Source organism: Thermobia domestica, chromosome 4 (assembly GCF_964235325.1).
Source record: "Thermobia domestica chromosome 4, izTheDome1.hap1.1, whole genome shotgun sequence".
Taxonomy (NCBI): Eukaryota; Metazoa; Arthropoda; class Insecta; order Zygentoma; family Lepismatidae; genus Thermobia; species Thermobia domestica.
This window is the reverse complement of record NC_137457.1, coordinates 320,601,680-320,610,747: the sequence shown is the minus strand read 5'-3', so window position 1 is coordinate 320,610,747 and position 9,068 is coordinate 320,601,680. Positions and strand designations below refer to the sequence as shown.

The 9,068-nt window shown below is 38.1% G+C and overlaps 1 protein-coding gene across 1 annotated transcript in view; it reads left to right on the top strand.

The window, feature by feature from the left end:
* Positions 1-1,421: 1,421 nt before the first annotated feature.
* The window catches only part of LOC145684374 (chordin-like protein 1), a 268,863-nt gene continuing 261,216 nt past the window's right edge, over positions 1,422-9,068 (top strand). Inside the window, exon 1 of the mRNA XM_081756620.1 lies at positions 1,422-1,635. The gene's annotated coding sequence lies outside the window, so the exon portion shown is untranslated. The remainder of the gene's footprint in view (positions 1,636-9,068) is intronic.

Genomic DNA, 9,068 nt, shown 5'->3' with positions numbered 1-9,068 from the left:
TCATGTAATATTGCACTCCTAAAACCAAAACTGAAAATTGTGGGTACGCGCATGTGTCGAGAACATATGTGTCCAAACTCGCGAGCCTTATGCTTTCGAGCTCAACCAGGTTCGGGCTCAATAATTAAGTGCGATCCCGAGTGAGCCCGAGTCCCAATTAAATAAGAGAGCGTGAGCCCACGTGACTGTGAACCCAAATGAGGGAAGTGAGCCCGAGCGCGATTGAAGGCGAGCCTAGTTGAGGGAAGAAGGCGCGAGTCCAAGTGAGTGCAAGCCCAGTTGAGAGAATTGAGCCCGAGCGCAAGTGAGTGCGAGCCCATTTGAGAGAATTCAACCTGAGCGCAGATGAGTGCGAGCCTAGTTGAGAGAATTCAACCCGAGCGCAAGTGTGTGTGAGTCCAGTTGAGAGAATTGAGCCCGAGCGCAAGTGAGTGCGAGCCCATTTGAGAGAATTCAACCCGAGTGCAAGTGAGTGCGAGCCCAGTTGAGAGAATTGAACCCGAGCGCAAGTAAGTGCGAACCCAGTTGAAAGAAGTGAGCCTGAATCCGATGGCCATTTATCGTCGGGATCGGCGACGTGATCCTGTAATCCACCTCTCCTAGTGGTGTGACAGTGTTATGGCTGAACACTGATTGAAGCCACGGTCGTGAAGCTAGAAGCCCACTTTATTAGCATTGGTGTTGCAGGACTTAAATCATAGACTTATCCAGGACCTCGATCATCAAATGCACACGCGCCGCCCACTAGACCAGCGGATACGGTTAATCTTTTAGTTCATGTCATTTGTAATATTAAACCTATTTCAACCTTGTCATATTGTCATTATAGCTTTCGTAATTTTTAACATTATTAAGATAATGTTTTAATATCTTTAGAAGCTTCTATCACAACTGCAAGAGATTTCTTAGAGGAATCATTTGTCCAATCGTTGCTAACACTCAATCTGTGTTCTTAGTGCTGATGGCTTTTTCGTATCAATAAATGTCTGGTGGCGCGCGAATATGTCGGCGCGAGCGAACGAACTAGACTGTGAGAAAGAAAGAAAGAAAGTGGGAGAGAAGACGACGACCGGGAGGGGGAAGCAGGGAGTCTATCGTGGTAGAAATAATTGTCGGCAATTAAGTGAATTTGCCTCCTTTCCACACTGTCGATACCCACTCATGTTAGCTTAGTTGGACATCCCTTCACCCCGTATACATACACACACACACACGCCGCCTCTCATTTCATACCCTCTCCACCATACTCTCTGTCTTTCGCGCGCGCCACTCTCAAGAGTCCGGGCATGCGCACAACTATTCTTATCCCCCTGACTGCAACAGGTATACGCGCACGCGAACTACCCCGTCCGACCGGCCGCAGCACTGTTTATAAGAGTCTGGAGGATCGGCAAAAGTTTGGTCAGTGGTCACCAATTAAGCCCATCAGCAGGACAAAGGCACGGCTCATTGAAAAAGGGTATCAAAAGTACTTTTTTTGGTTAACAATAACTGTGACATCTCAAGAAACAAATTATTAACAAGTGACAAACGAGGTTGGAGACTATATACACAAAGCAACAGTTTCTGTTATCTCTTGTTTCTCCTCTGACGAAACTTTTTAAAGCGCGCTGGTGGTGCTGGGTTCAAATCCAGGTGAGAGCAAAACTTACTTCTTTTTTTCTTTTTTAACTACCTCCGACGCTTATCTTTTTATCCTACACTGCAAAATATTTTTTTTTATGTGATCATGAAAGTTTTGTATTATTTTAACGCATATTTCAAAGTCAAGCAATGCACCCTTCTTATTACATTCAAAATGTGTCTTACTGTTAGTACTAGAGACGCTCCCATGAGTGGTCCATGCTATAAAACTTCCTTACTCAACATACATTCATACACTTTCTTAATAAATATATATTTGTGTAACAGCGAAATCATTGATGCTGCATGAAAACTTTATCTTAAACACTACATCTGTATTTTCTCTTACAAAAATACTCAATCATTTTCAACGGATATAAAAAGTTTGTTACTCAAGTCTCTATGTCTGTGTTTGTTTCTGGATGTGTGTTTGTGTGTCTGTTATTTACGATTTTTTCAATTTAGAGTCCTCCATTCGATAGAGCAGCGTTTCTCAACCAGTGTGCCGCGAGGAAATCGAAACAAAATTATTAATTCTATAGCAACCAAATTGCAAGACATAGGGAAACAAATGTATATTTTTATATTTCACATTACTATGAATTTCTACCATGGAAAAATACTGTAATTGTAATATATTATTCTACATCTATTACCGTGTAGCAGAAAGTATTTCGGCTCGTACACATTTCCACGGTTAGCTGCTATGTTACGCTTCAATTGAGAGTCATACTAACACCAAGAAATGGAAGCACTTGTACGGTACGCGTCAAGTGAACGTTCGTAGAACACTCATTCGCACGTGAATGACAGAACAACACTTTGTTCAAGAGGTGTGTTTTGACTTCGACGCATCGCAAGCTGTGTGATTGTAATAATATGCACCGGTTTTGGTTAAAACAGCAAAGTTAAAAGTACAAGACATTTGTTTGTTCGTTCGTTATTTAGTGACCTTCGTTCTTAGTGAAAGATTGGATACAGTTTTCGAAAGAGAAAGAGTATTTTTTTAAATCTGAGTCCTATATTTCATTCCAATTGTTTTCTATTTTAAAATTAGAATAAAAAATAAGCATAATGAATTATCACAGGAGAAAACCAGTGATCGAGCTTTCATCTCTGTGAGAAGATCATCAGTAATCACAGAAAAAAAATTACCATGGTATTTTATATATATTTGCAAATAATAATAATCATATCTATGAGTGTGCCGCGAGAATTCAAGTTACACCCGTAGTGTGCCGCAAGTTGAAAAAGGTTGGGAAGTGCTGCGATAGAGCATCAAAAACTATCTGAAAGAAGTGATGGAATTTTTCGTGTCACCCTTACCGATCCCGAGATATTGCCCATAAAAGTTCCGATTTCGGCAGATTTAAGGAGCCATATCTCAGGAACCGTAAGTCATACAGAGATCATATTGGTGTTGATTAATACCTAAGAGGATGGTAAACATTTTGATACCAAATAGTAAATGCGGGACACTTGTTATACCTGAATTTTCAGTGTATATATATATATATATATATATATATATATATATATATATATATATATATATATATATATATATATATATATATATATATATACAGTGATAAAAAGTACCAGGTCAATCTTGCTAATTCAATAGATCCCCTAAAACGCAGGTTACAAATATGTAAGTATACTATCTATTAAATTTAATCAACTAAATTTAATATACAATTTCAGATAAATTTCAAAAAAGAATTAATTCATTTTAAATTCATTCTGGAAATACTCTTTGAAAATTCTAAACTTTTTTTTGAAAATATAGATGGAAATATTTTACAATTACTTATCCTCTTATTTTGGAAGGGGGGGTAGAATAATACCCATTCAATACTATATGGACTTGTAGTACTGGCTTGTAGCTTTGGACCCCTTCCCCCAAAGTTGGGACCCCTCCCAACAAAAATTTCTGTGTGCCCACCTGGTTAGGAGCGAGAAAAATGTTACTACGATTTGTAGCTGAATAACGTAACGCTTCAAATATTTTCCATAAATAAATAACCTATTCCAGCATTATAAGATTATTATTGGCAACAAACGACTTTTTTGGCAACATTTTAGAAAAAGATAATTTTGTTGGTTTTCTCGGAAACTACGCATGATAATTTATCCTCAAGTATGTACACTTACTCGATTCGACGTGATTTATTAACTCATATGTGTCTTATCTTCGCACAATATTATAGCAAAATAAAAAGAGATAAATAAAATTGTGGATTTAATAATCATTTTGGGCAATATCTCGTAAAGTATATTGTCAGCTTATTAGGATTAGAATTAGGATTAGGAATTAGATTTCTGGGCTTTCAGCATCTATGGTCATGTTAGCTCGTCTCTAGGATTAAGATTAGAAATTAGATTTCTGGGCTTTCGGCATCTATGGCCATGTTAGCCCGTCACTAGGATTAGGATTAGAATTTAGATTTCTGGGCGTTCGGCATCTATGGTCATGTTAGCCCGTCACTAGCATTAGGATTAGGAATTAGATTTCTGGGCTTTCGGCATCTATAGCTATGTTAGCCCGTCACTAGCATTAGGATTAGGAATTAGATTTCTGGGCTTTCGGCATCTATAGCTATGTTAACCCGTCACTAGGATTAGAATTAGGAATTAGATTTCTGGGCTTTCGGCATCTATGGCCATGTTAGCCCGTCACTAGGATTAGAATTAGGAATTAGATTTCTGGGCTTTCGGCATCTATGGCCATGTTAGCCTGTCACTATCATTAGGATTAGGAATTAGATTTCTGGGCTTTCGGCATCTATAGCTATGTTAGCCCATCATATATGAGGGATGACGTCCCTCGGTAATCACACTTTCCGAGGAAAGGGAAGGAAGGAAGTGGTCTGGGATCTATATGTTAGGTACCACCCTGACATTTGCTTGGTGTGAATGCGGAAAACACAGGAAAATCTTACACATAATGGCTGTACTGAAAAAGCTTTTATATTTTTTTCGACCGAGTGTTCCCACCGGGAAATGAACTCGGGACCGTTCGTACCAAAGATGAGAGAGTTAACGACTACACTACCCGAGGCCACTGAATGCAGGGAAAGAATACGAATTCGTATATCTGAAGAACCATACACAAATACATTGAAAATCGGCTTTCATACGTTCAACGATATGGTTTCTTTGATATTTTTACATATGAAACTTACATTTAAAAAAAACAAACATAAAAAACAGTTGTTTTTTTTTTTTTTTTTTTTTTTTACAGTGGTTCCTTAACTCCTATCGTCGATGAAAGTATACATTTCGTAATCTTTAGCCATCATAGTTTTGCCTTCTTCAGAGTTACGGGGACGAAATGCTTTGAAAACTGCATGATTCTTCACGATTTACATTATTATTTACTTGGCTTGTAGTATAATTCTCAATTTATAATACAAATAAATAAATAAGAATGGCGGATGGGTTGGCTTGCAAAATGCGTTAACAATACGAAACAGTTTGCTGATAAAACTCTATATTATTATGATTGCTAGCGTTTACAAAAAATGAAATCTTTGTTTAACGTCCCAGGCTAATGCACTTTAGGGTAAGGGAGACGGATAAAGGAGGACGGATAAAGTGAATAATAATGGAATATATGGTGGAATGATAATGTGGGAGGAGACGGGAATATCCCGAGAAAACCCACGGACACTATGTTTCTCACACAAATTTACTTCTACGAGGATCGAACCAGGGGCCCAACGCTTCAGAGGTAAGCGTTTTATCATTGAGTCATCGTGCCTCTCCACGAAATAAGTCCATACATAAGACATACAAATGGATAGCTGCCATTGAGTCAAAGAAAATAATGTAGATAAACGTAGATTCTCATGTGCACTTTTCGAGAAAAACGTTTTTTTAAAAACCTAAAAATTGTTTGAGTTGAATTTCAGATCAACGTCTCTTTTCAGCAGCGAGGCTATATGAGACGGTATCTACTGATTATCGTGGAATCTGAACCATAAGCTCCTGCCGGGAATCGAACGCGGGTCTCCCACGCCAAAGGCGTGTGCGCTAATCGCTTAGCCACGAAAGAGCTCAACCGAAAAGTTGCTACTATGCGAAAAACCATGCCTGTTGCGATGAAATTAATCCTCAAGTGAACTCTTATTAAACTTCACATTATAACACTAATTAACCGACATGGGTTCAATTCCCGGTGGGGACACTCGGTCGAAAAAGTGTAAAAGCTTTTTGTGACCATCCATCCTGAGTGAGGTTTTTCTGGGCTTTCCTCATTCACGCCAGGCAAATGCCGAGATGGTATCTCACGCAATGGTCCCAGACCGCTTTCTTCCTTCCTTCCCCAATCCTTCCTTTCTCCCCTTTCCTCGGATAGTGTGATCACCGAGAAACGTCGTCCCTCATACGTGTCGGGCTAACATGGCCATAAATGCCGAAAGCCCAGAAATCTAAATTCTAATCCTAATCCTAATGACGGGCTAACATGACCATAGATGCCGAAAGCCCAGAAATCTAAATTCTAATCCTAGTGACGGGCTAACATGGCCATAGATGCCGAAAGCCCAGAAATCTAAATTCTAATCCTAGTGACGGGCTAACATGGCCATAGATGCTGTAAGCCCAGAAATCTAAATTCTAATCCTAATCCTAGTGATGGGCTAACATGGCCATAGATGCCGAAAGCCCAGAAATCTAAATTCTAATCCTAGTGACAGGCTAACATGGCCATAGATGCTGTAAGCCCAGAAATCTAAATTCTAATCCTAATCCTAGTGATGGGCTAACATGGCCATAGATGCCGAAAGCCCAGAAATCTAAATTCTAATACTAATCTTTCTCTACATTCAATAATAAGAAAAACTTATCTCTAACCGAAAATTATTATTTTCTCGTAAGTGGATATAATGAATTTGAACACAATTTTATAAATAAACTAGCAGCGTTCACCCCGCTTCGCTGGGGTCACCCCGGAACGCAATAAACTTTGTTACTTAGATAATTTTTACTTTTTCGCTTTCAAGTGATATGATAAAAACCATAGAAGATTGCAGTAAATGTTAACATTATATCGCCTGTCATTTATGTTAACCCGCCGAGTGACACGGTCATGTGGGTTGCATATAAATACGGTTAGATTTAGCTATGATGAGCTAACAAAGGATTTCTACGTTATGGACACTTGAATGGTCAATTATCTCAAGACACTGGTAATTAAAAATTAAAGTGATATGATAAAAACCATCTAGGGTCCAAATCTTAATAACCCCCCAAAAATGAAAGAAATTGGTTCAGCCGTATTAGCGTGATGAGCTAACAAAGGATTTGTACGTTCTCTTTTATATATATAGATAATTCATTAATAACTTTGCAGGATAGTAGCATTATTTTTTTTTCTAAAAATGAAAAATTCAGAAAAGACAATCTCCTGGTAAGGACAAATTTCGATCAGAGCTCCCTTGTGATAGATGGTTAATGTAAATGGCTTCGGAACGGAAGCTCACATGGTTCGGATCTCACCTTAAGCTGTAGGTCCACATCTCATATAGCCTTGCTGCTGAAATTGATCCTTAAGTCAGATCCAATCAGCTAAATTTTATTTTTAATGCTAGAAGGTTATATTTGGTGTAGCTTTGTCCCTTAGTACTCCAAATGACTTTCCATCGCTGCTATAAGTAATCTTGTTCTTTGTAAAAGAAATTAAGTAAATGAAATCTTTAAGTTTTACGTCCCACGATTATGCCGGCTAGGCTAAAGGAGACGGTGATGGTGAGAAATGAAGAAAGTGGGAGGAAACGGCAGAACCCCGAGAAAACCCACACACACGGTGTTTGTCCAACACAAAGCTCACTTGGCGCGAGTAGGAATCGAACGAAGGACCCCGCGGACCAGAGGTGAACTCTCTACCACTAAGGCATCGTGTCTGTAATAGAGATCTGTGTTCGAGTCGTAATCCATATTTCGAAATGGAAATTTAATTACTCGTGATTTGTTCGGAATGTTAAAATATTAAATATCTAGAATTAACTCAAGTGCTCTCTTCCTTGTTTTAATGGCTATCGCGAGTGTCTTTATACACAAGCTCTGAGTTTCGATTCTTGCTGGGAGAGCATTGAAGACACTACAAAGGGTTCAGAAAGTGTAACTCTCCTTCGAGGCGCGAACTCAGAAATTTTTGTTGGGAGCGGTCCAAGGTTGCGGACGATCCAATAACAAAAGACACCATGTTTATGTAGTATTGAACGGTGTTATTCTACAACCGAAGACAAAAACGGTGGTAATTTTTAAGTACTGACACCTCTATTTTCACGAAAAAGATGATAACATTAGATTCTTTTGATCAGAAAAGAAATAGTACACATGATGAGTAGGGTCAAATCTTTAGTATATATCAAGTATTTCTCTGTTAAACAAGTATTATTATTATTATTATTATTATTATTATTATTATTATTATTATTATTATTATTATTATTATTATTATTATTATTATTATTATTATTATTATAGGTATTCTGCCCTTATTGGCAGGTTACTTGCTGCAACTCAAAAGCTTTCATGGTCCACGGTCTTCCATTAACCTCTTCGTCCCTTAATTGTAGCCACCTTCACCCTCTCCCTCTCTTTCCTGCCACCATACCCTCTAGCACCTCTCTCATGATCCAGTTGATCTTATTCAATGTTTCAACCAGTTTCCCTTCCTCTTCTTAATAATATCTAAAATTGTTCTTTTTTCACCATTTCTAATATCCTCTCATTCGTTTTCTGCTCCACCCAGCTAATTCACTCCATTCTTCTCCACACCCACACTTCGAAAGCTAAAAGACGTTTTTTAATAATTTTTGCGTAATGTTCATGTTTCCGAACTCCACCCGAAGTATTTTAGTAGTCATTTTCTCAACTCTATTTAAAGTCCAACAAAATAGTATTTTCTTTCTCTTAAAGACTTCTTCCGCCATTACTATCTTTGCTTTTATTTCACGTTCACATTTCATATCATTAGTTTTATTTGTATTTTTTTAATGTAAAAATGTAAGTCAAGCTACGAAGTTTTGGTGAGGGGGTCCAGACTCGATTTTACCCCGTGGATTACGCCCCTGTCTTCTTCTCTATAGAGTTGCCATATTACCCGATTTTTGTGGCTATCACCCGATTTTCAGGTTCTATATTAATCCCCTGCTTAGTCATCTCTTAATCACGAAAAACCACCAGCTTTTGTTTGGATTGAAGAAAAATCTAAGACGACTTCGTTGATAAAGTATTGTTATATTCAACATAAACCGCTACATCTCTCTGTTAATTTCAATCGTGATTGAGTTAAATTTAGACTTACGCTCAGGCTCAGGCTGTGAGCTATTTGCCCAGTATGTGCCGTGCGCAGAGCCGTTTGCTAATAAAAGATTTACCCTAACGCACTTTTTTTTTTTTTTTTTTTTTGTAGTTCATGTGTTTTTAATGTA